Raw genomic sequence first — 27,185 nt, forward strand, 5'->3', positions numbered from 1 at the left:
CCACGATCTGTGTGCAAATGCTCGGGTCACCACTGTGACATCATCGTCACGCCTCTGACTTTATTTCAAGCCATCACGGAGACAGTCCCAATCTTTCTGCTCCAGCAAATCTAGTCCTTTCAACTCCTAGAAACGCACTATGCCTCTCAGAGAATCATGTTATATTTACAATTGGTAAATACAGTCAGACTCAGTTACTACACCTCATCAGACCAGTGCTTCTCAATTATTTTCTGTTACGCCCCCTGCAGAAACAAGTAAACATTTTGCCCCAACGTCTAACGACTAACTTTTACAAAGCAGGACGATTCATTTGATTCATCAATTGATTCACAATTCATTATTCCACCTTTTTTTATCTCAGTTTTTTTCCATGGTTTGTTATCTGCACTTCATATGTCCAGCTCTGTGCTGTGACTTGTTCAGTGCTAAAGTTGTTCCCTGTGGTCGTACGCGCCCCCCTGGTATCGCTCCACGTCCCCCGAGGGGGTGCACCCCACTCTTTGAGAAACACTGCATTAGACATAAATAACAACAATGCTCTCTCACTTTTCACTGCAGCTCATGCAGTAGACTTTAATATGTTTATGCCTCCGAAGACACATTTATTTTGGACATGAGGCCATTTAGAATATACAACCTGGCCATTCATGAATAAATACACCAAGCCAATTGCGTCTGTACAAATTGGCTGGCGTTGCTCCCAAATATTACAAATTTGAGATCACCATATATTCTCCTACCTGCCATTGGAAAGTAGGACATACTTTTGCTTTGTCGTACAGAAAAATGGAACAAAACAAAAAAAAAGATGAACGGTGGAAAGTATCACATTTGGCAGTGGGTGACAAATGCATTATTGCTTTGTGCACAGCAGCAAACAATCCAAGCGCTGCTTTGGAGAGTGAGCTGTCACACCCCCCGCCCCCAGACAGCATCAAGCCATAATAAGAGATGTCCCCAGGGAGACTGTGGAGAGGTACATGAATTAGAAATGTCATCAATAAGTTTGGGAAAAGGGGAGCAGATCTACAGCATGGTTCCAAATTCATTCCCGCACAAATACATTTTACCTTGAGGGCGATAACGTCAAATGACATCACACAGTGGATGAATGTCAGCTGTAATAGGAACAACTAAACAACCATCCATCAACTGCCAATGGGTATAAAAATAATTAAAGAACCCCCCTATACCACACTTTTAACACACGTTTAATCTGTGTCTGCTGTAGGTTTTTTATATTATACTCTCTCTGATCATCCGTGGAGTTTTATTCACCATGTTTCGTCTAGAATTATTTTAATCAAAATGCAAAAGAGAGATCAAGTGGAAACTCCTCAGTCTGCGGTCAGACATATGCTGTAATACATCATCCTCATATTCACTGACTTAAATTAATAGCATTCCCATAGAGCTTTCCTATTGCTACATCTCTAATGGGTAAATGCTTCTGTACACATACTAAAGCCCACTGAGACGTAAGAAGCATTTGAACTCCAAGGCCTTTTCAATTAGCTGTGTTATTTCCTCAGTGGCTCCAAATAGACGCATTATCAACCACACCTGGCAAGGCAGATGTCTGGACGAGGGCTATCTGGACGTCTTTCCAGGCCCTTCTGGTGACTTCATCTTTGCGATGCACTCAGACCTCAGCTGGAGCAGCAGGTTGACTGGTGATTTGTCAGATGGTGTTTCGCTGAGAGGCAGGGAAAATACACTTCAGCCCACTGTGCTGTGGAACCAAAACTCCAATGTGGCTTATTCACTACCTCATCCTCATGAGTTACATGGATCAGACGTAAGCAATAATAAACACTTGCATGGCCTCTTCACCTTCCTTAGTTAACAAGTACAGTACAGCTGATGATCATCTCCTACAAGTCAAATACCTCCTGACCTACAACTCATTGTGGCTCGATGGGCTCTGCTCCTAAAAACAGCCAACAATGGGCAAACGCAGAGCAAAGGTGGGCTTTATGGCTAGATTAGGCTTTATTATGCTCACTGGCTGTCTTAGAGGACCCCCTCCCCCCCTCCTGCCCCGACCTGCTGCGTTGCTTAATATAAAACCTCTTTGTTGTGAGAAGAAAAAACATTTCCTCTGGTAAATATGCTTTTCATTTAAAGAGCATCCCTGCTTTGTGGCGCTGTCTGACAACTTATTTGTTTTTGGCTATTGTTGCTCTGCATATTGAGACTTTGTGTACGGTCACTGGCACACTGGTATACGTGAGCCCCGAAGCAGTAAATTCCAACATGAGCGATACTTCAAGCATATCCCAGTATTGCACACATGATTTACTGCAAATGGCAGACATTTAAAGTGTCCATATGCTTTTGTTTATTTTCACAAATATTTTGAAAATATTTTTACAAATGTGAATGTTCAGAAATGCATGGTCTGGGAACTAAAGCTCCTATTAATTATTATAAAACCAAATTAGTCACGCATACAGTACCTGCTAACAAAATGATTGAAGGTTTATTTTAATAAAAGCTTGACGAAGGATTCCCAACCGCTTCAGCGACACATCTCATTTAGTCGGCTCCTGATGTGCAGCCGTCGCCCTCACCCACTTCAGCTGATGTGTGGCTAGCAGCTTCTGGCACCGAGGAGCATAATTATCTATTTTAGCTGCCCCAGATAGGCGAATCAAGAAAGCACCAGCACCAGCCATCTGGCAGACTGAGAACTCGGCTATCTGCTGGCAGAAACACAAATGTGTTTTCACCCTTCTTGTTCAAACACCCACCATAAAAACCTCAGCTGTTCTTGTTTTACAGATTGTGTATTTGTCACGGTCACTTGGACACTGTATCAGTGTGCTCCTGCATTCCAGCTGCCAGTCAAATGCCCAGCCTGACTTGCTTTGCTCCTCCTGATTTAAAAAACATTTCTAAAGCATTGCTGTATTGAGTCTATTTATTTCCTGAACTTCATAGTACAACCTATGGAGGAGGCAGGTCCACAGGTGCCAGACCTTTGACTTTATCAATCCTGGGAAGAAAGTCATATGTTTGGGTATTAAAACAATTCACTACTAAAATCATGTTTTCGATGATAAGGGGAATTGAAGGGTGCAACCTTGTCGCTGAGTCACAAACTCATTTTTGAGACTGACCTTTTATATGCGATGCTGGTCCACTTAAGCTTAACACAGAGCAAATTAATTACCCTAAACAAGAACCGCACTGACCCTTAAATCACCTTCCAGGAAACCCCACTACAAAGCTTCTGCAACGTAAGCAATACATAAGCCAAAGCAAACAAAGCAATCTTGTTGCGTATAATGAGAAAATAGACGTGATTTTAGGGACGTGTGTATAGGTCATAGCTATCTTTAGGTGCGACTGAAGGCCTTTTGCCGTTGTTATCTGTGTGAAACAGGGCCAGATGGGGCCTAACCTTGGCTCATTCCCCTACTGGGCATTCATCTTAGCTCTAATTAGGTGCTTTTAGAAGCTCACAGGGCTAAAGTAGTTATATCCCCCTGAACACCTGCACACCTTGGCTCCGAGTCTGGGCCTTGTTAAAAATAATAACAAATGTGATTGACAATCATTGTTACAAACTATGTAAACGCCGGATGAGAACAAAACTTTGTTTGTTACAGTAGGTCAAAACATTTTACCATTTCATAGAATTCTGTATTTCGACAGTTCATCCAATAAATGATTCTTCTCATAGCCATCCAGGGAGAAACCATTACTCTACTGACCGGGCTGATCGTCGGTGTGGTCTTTGCAGTCACTTCATTTAGCCCCAGCCGCAGCAGTATTGATTATCATTCGGGCAGCTGATGATGGAGTATAGATCTAATAGATTAGGCTGTTAACGGTAAGAAAATCCATATGTGCCATACTTATCACCTCTTTTTCTGTTGCTTAACCTCCGTCCCCAGCTTTTTATCTATTAATGACACTCCCTCCCCACTTCCTCTGTCTGTCTTGGTGTCGTATTTTTGTACAGAGCCTTTACACTAAAATACAAGCAACAAATGGTTCATTTCACGAGTCTAATTCTAATGTCATCACTACAGCAGCGACAAAATGGAATTTAAATCTTTCTCTAAATACACATGAATGATTGTGCATTTTTGCTTTCCTGCTGGAGAGATGTACTTCTTTAACAAGCCTTGCTGAGCAAATTCTAGTCTGCATTAAAAATGGATTCCATATATTTTTTGATATTTAGACAGTTGCTTTCCTTAAGAGAACCTTTCACTGTTACTGTATTAGCGGCTGATCCAAGTCCCGAACCGCTGCCACGCGTCATTTTAATGAATCCGTCGTAGTGCTAAACATACAACCGCTGAGCAAATTTACAGGTCAGAAGCCTTCATCAGGGCACTTTGTAATATGTCATTAGAACAACTTCTACAATGAAAAAGCATTTGATTATGTGACTGTCCCGGTCTCCTTTATCATTCAGTCTAAGGGTGTACTATTTGAACAACAGTGCAGTAGGCCGTTATACAATGGCAAATCAATGAGAAGAAAGAACTGTACACCAACACCAGAAGCAAAGGTTATGCAGTGTAAACAGCAACCGCCAGCTCCCAAACCAGCATGACTTTAAGCGATACCCAGAATTCAAACAATAGGACAAAACAACTGTCCTGTAAGTTTAATTTCGTCGCTTTTCACCACATTTGTCCAGTTCAGGTAGAAATCTGAGTGACAAAACCTGAGTCCTTGTCACATCACAGTCCAATACTGAAGTATAATGATTTGAAGGACTTGGCATCTTTAGGTTTTATTTGCAGCCACGATCATTTGACTGCACTGTGCTTGTCCTAGATTACTCTTCTCCTGCCTCCCACTGTACCTTTCAGTGAGTATGAGCTGACAAGCACTTTGAAGACAGTGATGCACACATAACTTCCCCACTTTTTAAACTGTGAAAAAGGTGTGAGGTACACTGTGAAAAGAAAGTCAACTCTAAATGGTCTTCATTGATTTATTTTAGAAATGTTTACTTGGCTCCAGTGCAGCACTTGTAAAATGTAACAGAATATATTATTTGCAGACTAAATCTCACACGCATAACTACACATGCTCAGAAGGCTGGCATTGACACTACCTTGAACCACAGAAGCGCCCCTGATCCCTCTCTCCAACTCTCTGACCAGCCTGAATTTCCAGCTCATAAAACTACAGTGATTTACATAATTACAAGAGCTCATCTGACCCGGTGAAACCGGTGTGTCATCACACTGTAACAGGGGGAAGGCAGGAGGAATAATAGCAAATTATACAAACCCCTTGTAACTAATTGGATAGAAGTCACGGTAAAATAACTGTCTGTTCTAATTTACTGGAAACAAAAAGGTACAATCAGTAATTTTTAGGGAACAGTAGACTGTAGCCTCCCAATGTTGGTTGGATTTAACTACGCAAGGACTGGATTTAAAAAGAAGGCAACATCGCTCCATCAAAGGCTCTGTTTTTGTCACTCTGATCCACAATCGCAAACACACAACAAAGTGGTTCCACTGGATGTCAGATGGACAGCGAAGAGCTTGAAAGTGGGAGATTATTGCAGCCACGGGGCAGCAAGTAAATGCATTTGTAGCTTCTAAAGTTCAACCAAGCCGAACAGTGAGGGGACAAAGTGCAAAGGATGAGTGGCATCCCAGAATAAGGCTAATATACAGTGGTAGTCCAAATATTAAGCTATTTCCTTAATCATTAGGCAGCAACAATTTAGTCATTAGGAATTTATGAAACACAAAGCTTTTCAGCTCGCTGACTGACATTCAGCTGCCTCGGATTTCCAGTCAAATATTAGTGACAATGTAAGAAATAGTAATCAGTGTTAAATGAGCTGAAGGCGTGCTTAGCCAGTAAAAGAGCATCTCCATTTCCTTTCATATGGGGCTGAGAGCTCAGGCAGTGGGCAGCTGATCTGCACAAAGCTACGTGCGTGTAACGCCACACGACTGTCAGACTGGTGTTGGGTTTGGTTAAGTCTAGCCGTTATCCCTGTGATTAGCCAGCGCACCCAGAGCAGCGGCACCGGATCCCCGAGGTTGCTGCAGCTAATGATTGTGGTTCAAAAGGAGCAACACTTTCATGTCTCCTTTGATTAGTCAGGTTAGCTGTGACTCAGAGCTAGAAAACACTTTGAAAACAAAGTGAAAGTATAATAGCTTTGTGACCTGGATTGAAATGTCCTCACAGTTTGGCCTGAAACTGCCGCCTGCAAAGATTCCTCAAAGTCACACTAGACAGCAGCCGACGCATGTGGTCACCCCCAGCATGAATAAGCATTTGGTCTCTGGTGGCGACACCGACCACATTTATATTCTCAACCTTCCTTCACGCATTATTTTGAAATTTCACACAAATTTCATATTCTGAGCCATGTGAATTTAAATAAGCTTCCAACGTGAGTTATTAGATTGCTTTATTTGCCTTGTATTCCCTGTCGTACAACTCTGTAGGACTAAAATAAAACAACACACTGCGCTGAGAAAAGGTACGCTGTTCATTTGCAGCTCTTCAAATAAATCCATCATTTCTTTTACAAAAAAGTGGTCTGCCCAAGTCCTTGGGAGACATAAAGGGAGGACTAAAAATGTGCATGTTTGTGTAGAACAAAGGCTGCTCTCTGGTGCCATCACGGTGCATGGCAGGTGTTATGTGAGTCATTTTACAGCTTTGACTCATTTGTATTAAAAAAGTAAAAAAGCTTCTAGAAAAGAGTTTGAGTGGGCGTATTATATGTATGTGTGTGTGTGTGTGTTAGTTCTGCCTGTGTTTAACCATGTAAAGCATTTAGTACTAGCCTGATATCATGCATCTACTGTATGACAGCACAGGTGATTGTATTTGACACCAGCAAACTAAGTGTCTAAAGTAAACCTGCTGCTGGACTGGAAGGCAGCACTGAGGCACTGATCATAACTGGAACAAGCTCTACGAACAGTTCATGACACTAGGCAGGATCCAAGACATTCTGCCACTGGAGCGTCCACACTGATTTGAGCAATGACCAAGTCAAAATGATTTTTTTACTTTTTTTTTTTAAATTTAAAAAGCAAAATATATATATATTTTCCCTTCAGTTGTTCTGTAGACTTTATTCATTATCACCCCAACAACCACCTCTACTTCCCCTCTTCCATAATCTTTCCTTCTTTTGCCCAGTCATCCTTTATCTTTACAAAACCCCATGAAGCCCTTCATGAGCTTTGATCAAAGACCTCGGCCCATGAATTTGACAGCGTGCATACACTCTGAATTACTATCAGCTGGCAAAAGCAGTAATTTCCCCAACTTATTACTAAGCCATACTCCCCAGAAGGCAACGGAATTGAGATTGATGTCTTGGTAATGGTCATTCAGATATCACTCTGCATTAGGGATTGCCAAGGGAATATTTCCACCCTGCAGACCCAATCTGATGAGGGTCACACTGGCCTGAAGGCAGAGCCAGACGACTGATTCTGAAGAGATTTTAAAGTAATTCTTACACACACACACTGGTTTGCTCTTATCTATTTACACTCATGTAGTCATCCTGTTTTATGGTTAACCAACAAACTTTCCTGATTCATTTTGTAATTAGTAAAACATCTAAAACCTACACATGGACAAGACCGAAGTGCAGCAGACCAAAAGCACTGTGACACTCTACAACATTCCTTTCGCTACTTGAAAGAGATTAATTTGTGTGACTTGACAGAGACACTTACTGTAGCTCTGTGAAGTAGGCGACTGGCTCATCAGTACAGTAGTTCAGTCACTGCAGTGGTCACAAAACACTTACGGGAGCGAGCAAAGAGCTGAAAAGACAAGCGAACAAGAGAACACTTGACTGTCTCTGTGGAGTTACTCTCAAAGGCAAAAACGTACAAGCTGTGCCAAGATCCGCACAAAAGCTGCTCCCCACTCCCAGAAAAGCACGCGGCTTACTTCAAATTACTGTGAAAATTAAAATAGCCTTTTGTAATTGACCTTATCATAATGGAACTCAGGAAATATCAAGAACAGATTAGAAGTACTAGATGCACGTGTGCTGCTGAAGTATTGCAGATAATTGAGACTGAAGAAAAAATGTTAATGACAGATTTGGTAATTAAATGAGCAAAGCCACCATGGCAACTGGATTACAAGTAGTCTGGTAATTGAGTTTTACGCGCACACGCACACGCACACACAGGATAAAGGAAAGGGGACAAATGCAGAATGAGTCGAGGGAACGTGCACGTAAAACAATAGTAAACTCTTATTTTTAATTGGTTAGTGTAGTGTTGCTGTGGTGAAGCAAGTTACTGAAGCTGGTAAGTGGAGTCCAGCCAGTCAGCGAGCTGCACCCACACCCTATTAACCTGCAGCTGTAGGTGTGCAATCTAAAGAGGCTGCACAGGAAGAACTTTGTCGATCTCTGTGGAATGTGTGTCAGCGCAGAAAGGATCTCTCTCCAGACTAGGAAACGAACCGTTGTATAGCAGCGCTGTGCCTCTCAGAGAGCTATTGATTTCTGCTAGATGTATTCCCATAAGGAGAGCCACGAGTGCAGGTGCTTTATTTGTAATGCATGCATGACTTTATTGATAAACAGGAAAAGATTGATACTTCGGTTTCTGTTTAGTGGCAGAATTGTGTTACAAATCTCGAGGGTGTTGGGAAGTTCAGATTTGTTTTGAAACCGCAAACTTGATTAAAGTACAAAAAGATGATTCGTGGTGATGTTCAGACACTCTGGCAGTAAATGAATTGCCTGGAGAATTAAATATGATGTTACATGAAAAACATAAAATAATATCCAATAGAGAACAATGTGTGCGCAAACCGTAATCTGAGCTTTTCAACCATCAAGTCCATTTAATAAAATTATGGTTTAATTATAATTTGTGTGTGTAGAAGAAAAACTGATCCAAGTGTGTCTAGTTTAATACAAAATAAATTCCTATCAGCATGCCTTACATGCGGAGCCCTGTAATGCCACGTAGCCTAGAACGAGAAATCTCAAGGCTGATGAGGTGAAAATAGGGAGGAGGAAAAACCCTGGTGAAGGAAACACCTGTGCAGCCTAATTAATGGCACCATCTTGAACTCACAAAAGTGAAGATGCTTTGTCATGGTTGTGCTCCCCTTCCCCTAAGGTGACTGCAGAGGAAAAAAATCATCAGAGAAATGTTTACTTGGCAAACCCACACTCTTTAATTATCCCAGGTTAATTTCCAACCAAATGTTATAGCAGCTGATTTAACTAATTAGCTTCCTTGGGGAGGTGGTTGGTCGTTGGTGGATGATCTGCATGTTTGACAAAGTGGAGGACATTACACTGAATACCGGCAATTACTTCTGGATGAATATTAAAGGGCAACAATCAAAAAGTAAACTCTGGGAAAAGAAACACCTCAAAGCATTGAATATAGTGAATAAAAAACAGCAAATCATCCATGGTCGACTCCGTGCTATGATGCAGATTAGTTTAACTCATGGTTAACAATAAGCTTTAAGTGTGAAGACATCTACTGTAGGTAGAGCCAAGCATGAGCAGTAACTGCAGTCAGCAATATTTCAGCAGATCAGCAGAACATTTTATCCAGTGAGACTTAACAGACGTACACAAACTTTGTCTATAAGTTTGTATATTTATGTTTACCTTCGATCCTTAATACAAAGTACTGAGAGTTATGCGCTGTTTGCGTGGAGTACTGCATCAAAGTGGGAGCATGGATGCATTGTGCATTTATGCTGAAGTTTCATACATTACTGTATTTTATACAGTAAACATGACCTCACTGGTGATTTAGTATTTATTAACTTGGCAGATCTTGTTTTGCTCCTCAGTGAAATTGGCTAAGTTTCCTCTTAGTATGACAACAATGCAAAACTACAAAAAAAGCCGTCTAGTCATCACTGAAAACTACTTGGATTTGTTTCTTACATTTTCGCTACTTGATCGAGTAAAACGACCTTTTAATTATCAGGAAATCTGTAAATGTGGGTTGAGTTACTGAAATATTTGCATTTTGCACAGGCGAATAGTTGTATACAGGGTTCTTACAGAGGAGGTGTGACACCGGCTGTTAAATGTGCTGCTGCTTGATGCACAGCAGGTGTTAGCAAGGCACCATTTCACCATCTGCATAACACATTAGAAAACATGGGGCTGTGCATTTGCAGGGTAGCATTAGTCCTTAGGTTCCAGTTAAACGCCTGCGGCTATAAAGCTTGAAAGTGAGAAGATTCAAAGGTCTGAATGTTCACTTTTCTCAGAATAACAGACATTGATCAGCTTCTTTACTGTGTATTTACATTATTGATTACATACAGATGTTCAATAGCTCAGACCTTTTATGACACTGCAGCTGTGTGTGTGTGTGTGTGTGTGTGTGTGTGTGTGTGTGTGTAATGTTGAAATTGGAAAAAAAAAATGTTCATTTCATATTCAGCAAAAAAAAGCATGCAGTTATTAATAAAAAAAGCAAATAAAGATTGAACCTGCACATATACGTATTCAAATGACTCATCAAAAGAAGTTTTATATTCAGGCAGATGTTTTCATTTGTCTATATATGGCTCTGGGATGGGACACATCACTAAGGATAAGCAGAAACACAGTAGGGCTAGTGAAAAAAGAGGAGTGGAAGATGTGGTGCAGCCTTCATTTATTAGTTCAGTCTTCAAAGAATTGATTCCCCAAGGAGAACTTCAAGGGAACTAATAGCTGTGAGCTCTCTGAAAATGAGGACACAGCTAGTGTTTTGATGACATACACCGGGCTCTGCGAGAGAAGACAGGAAGGAGGAAATTGCACAAGTAGTGTAGGTACCGCTGCCACAAATGCGTCGGGTGCAACGCAATTCGTTAGGAAAACAGCAGATATAACAACCTCGAACGACCAACACAAGTGAGAGAGAGAGGCGTCAATGGTCAGGAACGGATGAAATTAGAATTTGGAAACTGGAAACAGGAGATATTCAATGTTCAAGATTGTTAATTTTGGAATTTTAGATGATTCATGATAAGCGTTTGTCTTCACTTTTATCACTTTATAAATGGTTGATACTATAAGGCCAGTGTCACTCTGGGTGTCTGACTATGGACATGCACTGGCAGACATCAGGTTTGTTTTTGTCATTTTACCTGATTCACTGTAACATGCTACTGCACATGACAACAGTATTTTGGAGCGCCAAAGTACCACAGACTCCGACATGTCATAAAAAATTGATTTTGCTTCTTATAACTTGCCACAGTCAAAATCTGTGCTACCACTGCAGCGTGAGGAGCTGCCCATCAGAGAGGAAATAAGCACATGACTACAGGGAGTCAAAAGGTGTTGTAGACTGAGCTCAGGTCTCATTTGTGCTCTTCCAGCCTTACACAAGTCTGACACGATGTCGACTCACAAAGTAGCAGCTTTGCTTCTGTGTGTCAACATAAATGCAGGAAAATAGAGCCGAAGTCTAAAAATAAGCTTCAGGTTGTGTTTATGTGCTCAGAGCAGGAGTAAAACGCTGACACGTAGGCGGGTGCTCGGGCAGAATAAAAAGCGCATTGGTCAAGTTTCGTCTGCTTTTCAAAACACGGCTGACATTTTCAGTGTAGACGCGTCATAAATGGGTTACTGTGCAATAAAAAAAACTGAGAATGTAGTTTATAAAATGTGAAATTATTAGTGATTTAACAGACATGACAGAATAATGAGTGATGCACTCCTACACTCAAAAACATTAAAAACCTAAAACCAGGACTAAGAAACCAAGTGTTTTATCAATAATGATGCAGCTAAACTGACCACAAAGTTTTAAATGATGTCTCTTCTGAACTTACTTTCCCTCCTTAATGTGTGTTCACTGATCTATTTACATTTGGCCCATATTCTGATCAAAGACCTCAAACTTAAGATGGCTTAATGAGAGCTTCCAGGAGCCAGACATTCAGAATTGCCTAATTGCGATAAGCTGCCTCAGCTATGGCCTTTGCAACATGCATTCACTGTGAGTAAGCGCTTGGGAGAAACATTGATTGATCTGATCGAAAAAGCACAGACCCGCATCAAAATAATAACAAATGTGTGCAGTATTGATCACAAAGCCATTCACCTGCTTCGTTTAGAACCCAGTGCAGCTGTTGAGGTTGTGTAGTTGCGACAAAAGCTAAGACTTAACAAAAAATGTGATTTTTGTAAAAAACAATCACAAATGACTACCATCAATAAAACACACACAGTAAAAGCTTTTTAAACCCTGTGTCTATAGTTACACTTAAATGTTTGGCCTTTTATTCTGATCTTCGATTGATGGGTACTCCAACCAAAAACAACTATAAACCTGACACAGGAAATGAACCGCAGGATGATATAAGGCTTTATGCATAATAAAACAGCTCAAAACCTCCCCTCTTTACTATATACCTACAGCAGCTATGCAAATGACCTCTATATGTATGCAAAGCTCGGCCCAACCATTTGTTTTAACTGCTTGTGGACCCATAAAGGCACCTTGTTTCCACTCCTACATGGTTCTCATACAGACACAGTACTGTAAGTGTAGTAGCTTTAGAAAATGTGGCAGCTGCAGACCTAAAGAATTCTATTCTGTAGTGATTTTCGCCAAAGCCTCTAACTATAATTTAGTCCAGACAGTTGAAAAAAAACCAAGGCAGTGGTACTTAGGGATTGGGCATCAGGGATGTGTAGCTCTAGGAAACTGATGAAGCAAATAAAAAAAGGTCCTGGGTCAAATGTGTTAGACCTTAAATGGGTGCGCAGATTCCTCATATCATAACCCTACTCATTGATTGGAATCCAAATCTGCTGCAGATCAGATATCACAGAAATTACATTTATTCCTAATGTCTAATGTTTTACCTGGCTGGTAATACGCTGATGCTCTAAACACTGTATGGAGAGGATTCATGCAATAGATACTGTAGCCAACAAAGCCATTACACCTTCTAAATGATATCAGCCTCATTCATGTCCAGTATATGCGAGTCAATAATTAAAAAGCTTTCAAACCACCAGCCGTGAGATTTTAATACTTTTAGTCGCTCATTCACAGGGTGAGATCCGACTGGTCTCAGAGGCTGAGAGGCTCAAACGCTGCACATTTTGCTTGGGCTAAATTTTACATGACAATAAGTTCCCGCAATTGTGCAGGAAGAACAGATTTAGCAAATAAAATGATCAATTTTTTCCACTTGTTCTGCTTTTACAAAGCGATGCATGGCTCACCATATGAGTGTCATCTGGCTTCATCATTCCCGCTCTGTAATTCATATAATTCACTCCTGTGCTGAATCTGCTGCCCACCATCAATTGCCAGGGACATTATCCACTCACTTCCTCTCCATGCACAAACCTAAGGAATTCAACATCTTGTGGCACACAACCTGATTCTCTCCCTCTGCCTCATCTCACATTTTCATATTCTCATAATTATGTTCTCAAATGAACTGGCTGCTGGACCTGTTATGAAGCGGGACAAATGTATGAATTCCACCTGATACCTAATAAACAACACCAGAGCAGAGAAGAGGAGGAGGTGAAAGCAGAGACAGACAAACGGAAGGATCAGTGAGGAGGACAGATTTTATTATCCAGTCTTCTGGCAGCATCACTTCACTTCTGCAGCGCGATGAGGAGCTCTTGGCATTGTTGCGCTGCTCATTAACATATTCCCCCCGCAGTCAAAGATCCCTGTAATGGACCAGTAAGTCACATAATCCCACAAAGTTCAAGCCTTCGAATGCAGAAATGGGACTTAAACAAATGGCCTGATTTTTCTCCCTGCCCTGTTTCCCATTTGACACATTTACAAGTGGCAATGAATCAAATACATGATGCATAAACAGTACATGTAGGACTTTTAGGACTTGAGCGTGTGAGACCACTATAGACACAATATGAAAAAAAATATACACCTTTACCGTTCACAAGTTCCCACATGTAGAACTAAAATCACATCACCAAATGTGACTCAACAGTTTTAATTAGGCGCTCAGACACTCATATACTGGCAGATCCCGCTCCCGCTCGGTGGCCACTTCTGCTGCCACTAATACTAATTAAGAGACTTTTTAATTAGTTCCATCCTAATTCTGTTTGCTCAGCTGCAAACATCTTCCCCATCGTGCATCACTGGTATTTTATGCACCTCAGTGACGTGAATAAGGATTTGACAGAACCCATATGAAACCTGAAGCACGAAAAAATTTAGGTCTACTCCTACACACGTACACAGTCATCATCCAGCTTTAGAAGACCTTTAGCTGCCACTTCATAGCATCTTTTAAATAATCATGATGGGGAAGACTGAGAATCACAGACATTATCAACAAAAATAAGCGCTCTCTTGTTTCTGTTGGTATTATATGCCAAGGTTGATGAAATCTGCACCTGGTTTGCAGAGCATTGGAATCAAAAGTGAAAGGTAAGCTACACAAAAAAATAAATAAAATCACTACGAGTAAGAAAAATCAAAGAAGAGCGAGTCAGGGATGAAGTAAAAGGATAAGATGGGATGTCGGATCGAGGAAGGAGCGATAAGGTTGTTTGAGCAATAAAAAGAGAAGGCAAGGAGAGCCAAGAAAGAAAGAATCAAAGGCTAGCATCTTCAGAGTAGCAGAGCGCAGAGGCAGCCTTCTGAGACTAAATGTGTTCTCCAGCTCCGGTGCCCTCACTGCTCGCAATGTCAGCCCACACAATGTGTGCCTGGTCAACCATCACAGCTCTCTCTGGACACACACAAGCACACAAGCATGCATATGCACCGACAACACGCACGCACACACACGCACACACACACACACTAAGTGCTCAGAGACGCTTCCGCCTTGTTTCCTTGTTTCTCTCACATCCTTCAGCACTGGTGTAATGGTTTGCATATTTCTCTATACGTGGATGTAAAACCTGTGAATCGCTGTGACATTCTGTCATTTGCGTCTCTGGATAAACAGCGTGCAAAGGCCGGTCCATCTCAGCAGTGCGGTGAACAACCTCACTCACTGATTCCACACACCTGGCTCAGTCAACCATGCGGTAACTGTATGAGGAGCCAACCAACAACCTGTCAAGTGTAAACCTTTCGTACCGTTGTGATCGGAGTGTGAAGATTGACTCCATGGGGAATGTCAGTTACCTGGACACAATATGGACAAATGCACGCTCCTTAGGTCTGAAAATATTTTCTACATAACTCGTAGGCATGTATTTATCTGAGTGCATGCTTGTATTGCAGCAGGTCTGTGTGTAATTAGGCCATTGTCATGTAGATAGGTAGCTGTCCTGACGCGGAGGAAAGTGGTGGAGAATGGCAGTGCATGAGAATCACCACACGTGACTTCTGTTTAAAATGATGAACCAAACTTTGTTTCTGTCCGTCAGAGGAGCAGCAGCAGCTATGGTTCTGGCAGGCATTCAGTGGTTTGCAGTGCCTACGGAGCGTCTACTACACAGACTTACAGCTACAGATGGAACACTGGCCACGTGTATCACATTAACATATTGTTCCATTTAAATATAAATATATATCCACTAAATATAACAGTGTACACCCCTGGGTGGTTGCTGAAGGACTGAAGGAAAACACTAATTAAAACTCCATTTATAGTAATAGAACCTTAGCAAGACTTTTAAAGAAATGTTATTTCCTTAAACAGAAATAGGCAAAGAGTAAATAAAGATGCTAATTAAAAGTACGTGAGAAGTGTTCAATAGTCAGATTTTTTCCTAAAAAAACTTTTGAAGACACTTTCCCATGCAGAACTGAGAAAAGGAGGAATTAGGTGGAATAAGCCCGCAGGGGGGATTGAGGGACTTTGTCTAACTCTCACCTTACAGTCAAATGGCGACTTATTCAGCTGTTAGTGAGTTTCCCATGTGTTCTGGTCTCTCTTCTCACCATGGCAACTTGAAATACAGGCATATTTAGTGCGATACACTACAGGCTGTGTACATGCGAGGATGTACAGGTGGTTTAATTCCACAGGGACTGATCTGTCACGCCCTCCTCTAATAGAAGGGCGTAACACAACGCCGTCCCAGTACTTACAACCTTTTCATGTGTCTACACTGACCTGGCCGTCACCTCCTCCTCCTCATTAATCCCATCTGGAACCTATTGTAATCCAACAAAGACGTTACGTAACAGTTCGAATCGTGCAGGCTGTGAATCTAAATGTTTCCTTTATCCAGTGCGCTGTCCACGTGTTTAGATCACATCTGGAACATTATGCCGCCTCATGCCTCCATTATGCAGTGTCCCCACAGTCTCCTCCTCCTCTCGGCCATCTCATTAGGAGAGCTAAATTAACCATGGCGCATACCTTCGGAGCATGCAGTGGTTTTACAGCGCCATCGGTCTCGCCTCGCCACCACTCCATCATGTAATTGAATATCAAGTCTAGCAGGGCTCTTCATAACTGACTGACTGCATGCACACACAGTGTGCAAACACAACGCTTTTCTATAATAACAGCTATACAAATTTCATATACACAATGTATTTATTTACTATATTATTGATTTCTTCTACTAATTTTAGTCCATATGGAACTCATCAAATGCCTCCAAGCTTTGGGGATGCTGCATGGTGTCCTCCACATTCAGTCTGCATGCAACCAGCTGTAGTGTAATTAATTTCTCATTAGAGTTCTGCAGGAAATAATGGCTGTCCCACATTTGTGTGCATCCTTTCTCTCACTCCGTCTTGCTGCTCGTTCCTTTTTTGCACCCCTCACATTTCCTCCCCAATCTCTCAACCAGCAGAAATGCCACGCTGGAGGGAAGTATTTCCATCCGTTAAAAGAAAAGCAAACAAACAATTAGCTTCATGTCTATATAGAACACGAAAGACTCAGCCCCTTCAAATTATCTCTCAATAAGAAATAGCCATCTGAGACAATTTAGGACTAAAGTCTACATTGGGACACACAAATGCTGCACATGGACACACACACCACACACTCTTACAGAAAGGCAGCATTGCTGCATTAAAGAATAAATCAGTTTTTGCACTTAGTCATAACTTTGCATGTCAAACTAAAAGCCAACATGATCTTGTACTTTCTGGACCAACATGAAGACAACCACCTTTTAAAAAGATGTCTTTGGAAGGAGGTGCTCCCAACCTTAATCATTATTTCTATTCTAAATCTGTATTTGTACAACAGAAGTACATATTTTATAAATTGCTTCAATAAGCTGTTTACACTACTATACTAAGAAGAGAAAATAAATAGTAAAAATAATAGAAAATACTCATTGCAGAACGTAAATGGTTTGTTTACTGTTCTTAGTGAATTAAGTGAAGCAAATCACAGACTAAGAATAAAGACAGCATTCAAGTACATCCTGTACTTAGTTTTTACCAAAGCAAATAGGCAATAACGTCATTTGTATTTCATAACATACTGACTTGTTTCTGGTTTTCAATTCTGGATATTAATTAGAGCTTTCAAATACTTTTATGTATAGTAAACATTAAACAGGCCTTTTATATTCTGCAATGAGTATTATACTGTTAAACAGACAGTTAAACAGAGAATACAGTCAGCGATTTTATCTGGGAACAGTGATATTTTTTTTCCCCCAAGATGCTGGAGGAATAAGATGTTCTAAGACCAATCACGTTTGGAGGCTCTGCAGTCGTGTTCGCCATGTGTGTCTACAGCTGAGGAGCCTCCCACTCTCACTGCACCATTTCCATCTACTGCATATTTTATCTCTTCCCACTTGCTTTCATTCAGCCCTTTTCATGCCTACTGGTGTGATCCATCCTGTCCCTCACTCAAAATTCAGACTTTGATCACTCTTTGATTTGGAGCACAGCTCAAATCCACAGTTTTCATCTAATAAATTTACCATTTCATCATGCTTAACAGACATTTTTTGCATGCAGTGGAGATGCGAGTGTAAATCTTACAGCATTGTCTCATTTAAAAAGCTGCAATGATTAATGAAATATTGTAGCTATCATTTAGCCCTTTATCAGAAGATAACCAGTTTACTTTACAACCACAACCTAAAATAATTTTATACTGGACTAATACTAATCCAACAGTAAACCATTCACACGATCTAATGAAAAAAATAGCATTCACGCACACTTACAGCCTTAATGACATACAACACAATTAAAAATGTACCTAGAATGCAAATCTGACTCACAGTATCACAGAGAAACAATGTTTTAATACCTGTGCTATAAATCACTAATCGACTACATGCCAAGCCATCCCCTCATATAATAGAACCTTTCATGTTATAGGGACACACTTTCGATAAGTGTGCATGTTGAATAATTGGGTAAACAAAGCTGAGGCCTATTACAAGAAAGATCAGCTTATTAAAAGGGACAAAGAGCTGAACTGTTTTTTTTCCTCTTTGTATTTTAAAAACAGATTAAAAAAACTTAATGACATGGAAGCATTTTGCAAATACTGTATAAACACTGGCAAATGTTAATATATGAATAATGCAAACTGTTAATGTGTTAATGGGAGAAAAACTTATTTGTTAATCTGTAAATCAGAATATTGGGACTTTGCATAAACACCACAGTCTTTGCTGGTGTTGGGTGTGTGCAGTGTCCGCAGCTCTTTGGAGTTTTAAATGGCACAGATTGGTGTTGTTCATTTTATAGTGCAGAGGCGTTAAGAATTAAAAGTAATCTGGGTCTAATCGATGTCAAATCTTGAGGAAAAACAAACTAATTCTTTCAGCTCAGGTGGTGGAAAATCAGATATACATCAAGAACCACTTTCTTCACAGTGGTAATCAATTCACTTTATAAAATCAATTACACTGTACAACGTTCAGCTGATGCCCATAATCAACCAAAGAGTAAAATCTGCTCAGCCATTAAAGATTTAATTTATAGGTCTACAGCGCAAATGCTACATGATCGTAAGGCAGACAGTAAAGCCATGACACACACACACACACACACACACACACACACACACACACACACACACACACACACACACACACACACACACACACACACACACACACACACACACACACACACACACACACACACACACACACACACACACACACACACACACACACACACACACACACACGCGGCAATAAATAAAGACTATGTTGAGGGTGATGCAAAGCACAAACGTGACTGAACGAAGCAACGACAACAATGCAAGGCATTTATATTCTAGCAACATTAGCAGCGAGAGTGATGAAGTGATGCAATGACCCCTGGCATCTCAGAGGGAAGTTAATCCTTTAGGAGTTAGAGCATCATCAAGCTCTGCTCAAGACGACGACAGAGCAGGAAGACATGGAAATAAATCCAGCAAGTCAGTAGTAAACTGTAAACTGGGCACAAACAAGTTCATACTTTAGAATTGTTCTGCGAAGTTGCCTGTAATTAGCGTGCTGTGTCAGATAAAGGGGAAAAAAGAAAACCAATAACCCGGTTTCATAATTTTTAGAAAAATACTTCCTCCTTAGATTGTGCTGACGAGGTTGTTTTGTATTCACACTGGACCCTCCGGGATACAGTCAATTGACCACAGAACCACATCAGAGTAAATTCTGCCAACTACCATACGAACCCGAATTAATAATGCCCCTGCCCTGGCAAAGACTCCACTTGGGTTTGCTCTGTGTTAAGACCCACAATGATAGATGAATGTAGCACTGCACACTCCCACACAAAGACTCTAACACGTGCTCATGAATACAGATGTATAAATTAACATACATTTATGGGTATGGAAACACTTATCAGTGCAGAGTCCAAGATAAATGCACCCTCAGATGTCTAAAGCTAACAGTCAACCAGAATGACTCTTACAAGCGACAATCAGTCACACGTGCATCCTTCACTGCATTCCACATCACCTTGCATTCTTCCGAGCTCACAATAACAGCAGCAGCAGGTGCGGATATTCATCCAGCAACTTCTGCAATCAGAACATCCCCATTATTGACTAAATCTTACAGCTAATCATATAATGTGCTGAGCTTAATGTGAATTTGCAAGTATTAGAGGACACAGTATTCCTCTCTTCTTTGCTGAACAAATAAAAAGAGTGGGAGTTCGTGGGAAGAAAAAAAAGAAAAAAAAGGAGAGCAAGGCACATCGAGGAAGATGTGACCGAGGGACAGACAGCAATCGAGTGCAGTCCCCAGTGCAGCATACAGGTCAGAAAACAGGGAGGGTGGCACAACGGGTAGCTGATCGATTGCTCGATCGGTGAGAGGGAGCGAATGTCTGCTGAACACATATCTAACTACTATTATAGCATTATTTGAAATAGGGAGTTGAGAAATTGATTTAAAATAATAGACAAAACCACAAGCTGCCCTGAACTTTGTGCCAAGACTTACCTGTGTGAGAGAACTGCGCCTCTTACTAACGTGAGCAGCACACGCTGCTGTACAGAGTGTAGGAGCAATACTTTACTTTCATTTGACATTTTACTTTTCAAGCAGTTTCACCACGACACGAAACGCTGAACATTCATTGTGGAACTAAATGTTCCCAGAGGGAGTCTGGGTGAATCGTTCGTTCTTCATTATGAGCGACGCTACAACTGTCGAACGTGAATATCCGTCTGCCTTTTTTATGAATTATTCAGGGGCAGTGGGTTCTAGACATTCTAGCTCTATAAAATAGAATTCCTCTCTGATTATGTAAGTGTTGTGCTCATGTGGTCATCTGATCACGACTGACTCACCAGGATGTCTTGCCAGGCCACACCACTCTGGAGGGAGACTGAAAGGAAGAAGAAATATTTAGTGAACCATTTGAGACAACAAATCTATGTGTTTACAGAAACTGGAGAGAAGACACGAATCACTAAAGACCTGATATTGACAGGAGGCCACAGACTGTAGCCTGCATGAGCTCAGGGCCCAGGTGACCTATCGGCTGCCACTTTTGCAGCACTGTGGTTTACCTGCTCACATATGCAGCTGTAGCTGCCCATCCTTAACTCCTGTTTAGACAGTCTTGATGTTTGTAACCTCATTAAAGCTCCCAAATCTTATTCTGCCACTTTAACAGGAGGCAAACTCCACACGACATTCAAGATCAAACAGCAGACCTGAACTACTGTGCTAGTTTTCTACATAGTATTCTTTCAAAGGTATGCATAAATTAAAAGGAAGTGAGTGTTAACTTGTTTTTTCTTGCCACTATACTGTAGGTTTGTGCAAACATGCCAACACAGACATATGGCAGTAAGAATTATTCATAGCCAACAGCCACATAAACACAAGCACAGCTTAACTACATTCTCTGCATGATTCCACCAACACTCATTAATCACCTGAGTTCCTGCTTGCAGCGATGCTCCAATCGTCTGTTCTGTCACTTGCTTCATGTAGATCCCTGCATTAAAGAGGAGACAGGAAATGGGAATCTGCTCAGCGAAGATAGACTGGTAAATAATTGTCTCACACATGCCTGCAGATCCAGAGTAACATGCTCATTGATGAAAAGAAGGCCCTTAATGAAAGAACTAGGACAGGAGGCTACAGAGGGATCAAAAGGACTCTTTTACCAAGTTGCAGTCAAAGATAGACCCCAGATAGATTGGCTTCCAGTTTACGGAAAATGGTCCAATAATGGAAGGACAATAGCTCATTTCACACTACTGTATAGCACTGCCAGATTTCTCTAACATCTACTGCTCAGACTTGTAAGTCAGTGTAAATATAAATATCAGATGCAGCATCATTAACTGCTGTATTCTGTCAAAGAGAACAGCATCAATCTGTATTAATTATAGAGGTTAAAAGGCAAATCAGTTTGTTTGTTTTAAATAGGAAAAACATCTTCATAAAACCTTACTATGGAAATGCCCTTTTTATGATTATCATTATAAGTTACTTACATGTATAGCAGCTGAAGACCTGATCTTATAAAAATACAACACGTGCAGTTGAATGCTTAAAGATATTCTGTTATTCTGACATAGATATTGTTTGTGAAATTGTAATAGCTGTGTTCAAAACCACAAATAGACGATGACAAAAGATTTACTGTAGTTTCGGAGCAAAAAAAAAAAAAAGTACAGAGATAAAGACAGTTTTATTTCGCTGCCAACTGCAGTGATTCATGTGCACAACATAACACGTGATCTTCATCTGATACAGGACTTAAACAGCAGCAGATGTCTCACAGTGTTTAGAGTAATACAATTTTTTTCCCCACATGGAGCAACACCAGTGTGAAATCACCCCAAGCAGAACTGCAGCAGCTCCAGTGCCGCAAGCTGCTCCCAGGCCCACTGCTGTTAGAATCAAAAGGCGCAGTGCTATCCTATCGGGACGGGGAATGAGACCCCTACATGCCCAGCTCCCTAGATACTAACCTGGCCAAGAATAAATTATTGAAAAGAAAAATTCCTTGGCAAGCATGAGGCTCAGGCCAAGTGCCCTAAATGCACTTACCGGTCAGTTCTGCCCAAAACAAAGTTGTTATAATTTGCAATGTTCACAGCAATTCATCACTCGAGGAACCCTTTGTGTATAACAGACAGGGGAAAGTGGCCATGACACCAGCTCGATAAAAAGCAGAAAGGAAATTTGAAGATAAGCTGTCAGCTGACTCTTTCCCTCCCTCTCTGAATTCCACAGCACTACTTCAATCTCTCAGGTCTGCCCTGCTATCACTTCAGCTCACCTTGCTGGTCCACTGCTAGCTGGAGTTACCTGGAGATAGAAATAAATCAGAGCCTACACATTACTTAAAGCAAAGGTCTGTTACAGAAAATGCTCAGACTTCCTGTTTCTCCCCTTTTATATAAAACGAGGTAAGCAATAAGTTTAGATGAGAGATAAGATGACATTAGATGGAACATATATAAAGAGTGTATTCTGCTGTGTTTTGTTCTGCGGGTGTCTAATAAAAGTGTTTCATGCTGTAAGATATTTCCTCATCGTCCTACTGATGCAGGGAGGCGGAATTAGAGCTCATGCCTACAGAGGAACACTCCCCCACACAGACACAATGATTCGTGCCCTCTTCCATTACCTCCCCAAGGAGTTGTTAGACTGATAATGAAGTCAGCAGTCACAGGGATAACTAGCAGTTCTTCATTGTAAACATGTCACTGTCACTTCTGCTTTAGAATTTACTTTGTTCCATCAAGGATGTCCTCTAAACCAGTCTGCGGGCTATAAAGCTTGAACGTTCACTCTGCTTCAATTCCGTTGACAGAACAGAAAAGAAATTAAGCACTTGGTAAGAATAGTAACAACAAAGCACACAAGACAATTTGCAGAGACAGAGAGAAATCTGGCATCAATACAAAAGTTGGGACATATTAAAAGATCAATATCTAACATCTCCCACATTGTCCAAAGCAAACAAAATAACCATTTTCAGAGACTACAGCCCATAGTGGCTGTACCCACCAATATTACAGGCAGTGCCATTGGAAAATATATGTCCACAGTTGGTCGCTAGCAGCCTTTAAATGCATCAGTTCCTGTCAGATAGCCGTCTCCTTGACTATTACAGGATATGAGAGAGGAACAGAAGGCAACGAAGAATGAACAGAAGACTCACCGCCTCCATCTGCTTGTAACAAGCCAACAAATTAGCAGCAAATAAATCACTTAAAGGGTGGCACAAAAGGAGCCAACAGAGAAAGGCTCGGGCCAAGGGATCAGAAGAACTGGCAGGCATATAGATTTGTTTTTGTCAAGTTAGAGACTGCGACGAATTTAAGTGAATCCTCGTTCACTTCAGCTGTTTGTTTTTGCTTGAGCGGAGCCACCCTCGGAGAGAACTTTCCATCTCCGACTAAACGGATGAGTCAAACATTATAGCTTCAGATATAACACATGATACTGTCAGCAAACAGACAGCAGGAGGGGTTAAATGTGTTCCCACCAACAGCTGCTGGGGGCTCGTTTACCTACAATAAAGCAGTATCAGTAAGGAATACATGAAAAATGTCTGCCTTTCGCCTTGTTCTGCCTTGAATGCCTACGTAGAAGGAGTCCAGCAGGCGGCATACTGTAAAAGGTTAGACAACAACACCTATGAGCAATAACAGACAAAAACTGTAAAACACCTTTTAATTATCCCAAAGATGTGAAAATATATGTATAACACAGACCCACACGTTCACACCACACACCCGTGCACCCAAAACTCTAGAAGTCTATTCCATTGTCCTCCGAACTAACCATCTTTCAGCATCAATCAGCCTCTCCCACATAATGGAATCCACTGCGGCACCCGATGCTACCATCACAGCTTCTCTCACTCTCCCTCCATTTCCATCAGCCTGTCTCACACCGTCTCAATCCAAGATGGGTTGGAGAGTAGCCCGCCAGGGTGTAAACCGATGCTTCAGCCCATCTCCTTCGCTGATTGGAGTCCGACACTTCAGACAAGCACCTTCCGAGCAGCCTGGCTGAAGCTGCCGAGGCTGGTGTGATGAGATTATGGTGATTAATGTGTGTCATTGACAGCTCGGTTCACTCACTGCAGGCCTGGTTACATGTAGGAAATTGTTTAACATACGAACACGAAACACTAAATGATCAGGATTTGCAATATTTTAGTATGGAGAGTGCCATTGACGTACAGACCAGAAGTTTGCCGTTTTCAATTTAGATCCACTTTCTGATTCTGCGACTGGTTTCTATGGCGCCCAGCAGCAACAGGGCCCAGTCTCACACGAATAACAGTGGATATGTTCAGTAACACAAAAAAACATGAAATAAACCACAAATTGTTCTAATTAAGGGGGGGACGATTAAATAAAATTAATAAAATCTTACTTCTTCAACAAGTTCCGCTAAAACTCAAGAAGCTAACGCTAGCTGATGCTAACAACAGCCTGCACCTAATAGCCTGCGCCTTCTTGGTCGATCGTGTATTCCCGTCCACCTGTTCAAACTCAGCGGAGCACATGTTTGCTAATATCGATATGTTTGTTTCGTGGTAGTTTAAATATTCGCCAACCTGCGAATTAGCATCTTCCTCCTCTGTTGGTTCTTCGTCCGTTCTCTTTCTCACTCGCCGCTCAGCCAATCAAAACCGACGATTTCTTCTTCTCTACTTTTATGTTTTAGTTTTATATCCGTAAATATTTTCCATTATCTCTGCCTTTACTAAGGTAACAGTGGTTGCTACAGTGGTATTGTAGTGCAGTTTATGACTGTACTGTAGGTGGTTCTTATGTTTTGCCCAAAATGTTAAATTAAGGAATTTTCATGTGCAGGTGTTTTTTCTCTGTTATCCTGTCTTTCTCTTCGTTAAATATGGATGTCCACGTTACAGCATACACAGTTGAAGTTCATCTTTCCTTTGCTATTCATTTTATAGCTTAGATTCCTCATGTGAATGGGTCTATTGACGGCTATAATGGATCTCTGTGAGCAAATATGGTTGCGTTCTTACGTTATGCCTAAAACCTCTTGATAATCATAATAATCGGACCAGCATTGGTTCCTTCCCACGATGCTGCCGCCCGTTTCTTTTTTTACCTCGCACCTCTTTCGGCTCTTTCTTCCACACGTAGTGATCATCTCCATGGGCGCTTTGTGTATCCCCAATCTCACAGTTATGTGTCTTCAGGGTTCCGTAAAGCTCTGTGCAGGATTTTGCACTGTTAGCTGAATCACACACTGCCGAGGTTCGCCGGGGAGCAGCTCCTGGAACAGACCCAATCTTACTGAATAAAACCGCATCACCATTTGTCAGATAAATATCGTCTTCTGTGTGATTTATCCCCTAGAAATGGCAGAAAAAGACACGTGTTTTACAAGACTTCAATCTACAAGGCGTTATCAGTAAAAGAAATTATTTCCTATTGTGCTATGAATCCTCAGGCATCTGTTGCTGGTCTTGAGACAGCTCCAGAATAATTCAATGATAAACGTGGCTCATGAAAAAACTCCAACATTCCCCCCTTTTGCAGTTTGGACACAACCATTTTAACTGATAACTTTCATCGTGTGATGAAATGTTTGCATTTGCTTCACGCTGCAGTTCAACAGGAGCCTGCGATTACACTGGTATGTGTTTGCTTGGGGAGACATTTAGCTACTGCATGTGGCCTTTTAAATTCGAACAATTAAAGCCGACCTTTGGAGTCAGGACACTGCATATTTTAGTTACACTTTTCTATTCATTGCCATAAAAGTCACACTGTCTAGATTTTTTTTTAATCAAATAATGGCTGTGAAATTGTTTGGTAATATATGCAAATGCTAATATAGGAGTATGCTGATGTTGTGAGCAGCAGCTTTCAGGATGTATTTCATGCATTTAGTTGATACAGCCTAGAATGTGTGGACTTGAATATGCTTTAAAAACGATTCTTTTAGCCATGACTTGTCCTGTAGCAAGTCAGTGTTCAATGTGGTGGTTAAGGAGAGAGATTTTGCATAAGAATTATGTATGTTGTGTAGAGTTTATTCGCGTCCTTCATCGTAGTTGCAGGTTCATGGTCAAGGGGAACAGGAATTGCAGTTGTCTGTGTTTGAACCATGAGGAATAAGGCTTGTTATTTCCAAGCAGTCACATCAGCATGTTTCCCATCGACTGTGCGACGCTACATCATTTCCATCTGTCTCACACACGCACACTGTGACTCCAGCTCTCTGGGAAATGAGAACTAAAACGAGAAAGTTCATCAGAAGGGGAGAGAGAATGAGTATTTTAGTCCCCTTCAAAGACTCCTTCCACATAAAACTGTGTGCATGAATCTTCTTCACAGAATGCAATATCATCATGCGCCTGATGGCGAGATGAGACCTGTTTTATTCTGTCATGCAAGCTAATACAAACTTTTCCAATCAAGCATTCAGAACAAAAGATGAAAAGGTGATTGATTTGTTCATACCGTCTTTCTGACTGACTGTGACTGCTCTCAGCATTTCTCTGTGGCAGCAGCCTCAACTCTGCCTAATGAGGGAGTTTATTGTCATTGAAAGCTTTTTGTTTAATAAAACAACACACTACCCAGTATTAGTTATTTAAAAACTACTAGGTGATACAAGACGCGCAAAGTCATAGTGTTGGTGTCATAAAACCTCGGTGAGCATTGAATTCAGATCGTATATTTCTACATTCACGAGAGCAGAAATCACACTAAGCTGTGCATCACTGAAACGTTGCAAGCTCATTTAGTGGGTGATTTACACAAGAGCTTCATCCATTACAATGACAGTGTAGTTGTGCTGAGGAACAAAACAGACGCCACCAAGAGGG

General features: G+C 41.1%; 1 long non-coding RNA gene across 5 annotated transcripts in view; it reads right to left on the reverse strand.

Moving 5' to 3' along the window:
- LOC121202752 (uncharacterized) overlaps positions 1-25,115 on the reverse strand; it is a 71,802-nt gene extending 46,687 nt beyond the window's left edge. Inside the window, exons 1-6 of one of the 5 annotated variants that reach the window (XR_005898632.2) lie at positions 24,933-25,115; positions 21,277-21,338; positions 20,683-20,720; positions 7,704-7,793; positions 1,567-1,699; positions 58-969 (exon numbers count right to left, since the gene is read on the reverse strand). This is a non-coding gene — a long non-coding RNA (uncharacterized LOC121202752). Of the gene's footprint in view, positions 1-57; positions 1,700-7,703; positions 7,794-20,682; positions 20,721-21,276; positions 21,339-24,932 lie in introns of those variants that run through there. The other 4 variants (XR_005898629.2, XR_008696638.1, XR_008696639.1 and 1 more) reach the window with 4 other exon arrangements.
- Positions 25,116-27,185: the final 2,070 nt, after the last annotated feature.

Source organism: Betta splendens, chromosome 14, assembly GCF_900634795.4.
Source record: "Betta splendens chromosome 14, fBetSpl5.4, whole genome shotgun sequence".
Taxonomy (NCBI): domain Eukaryota; kingdom Metazoa; phylum Chordata; class Actinopteri; order Anabantiformes; family Osphronemidae; genus Betta; species Betta splendens.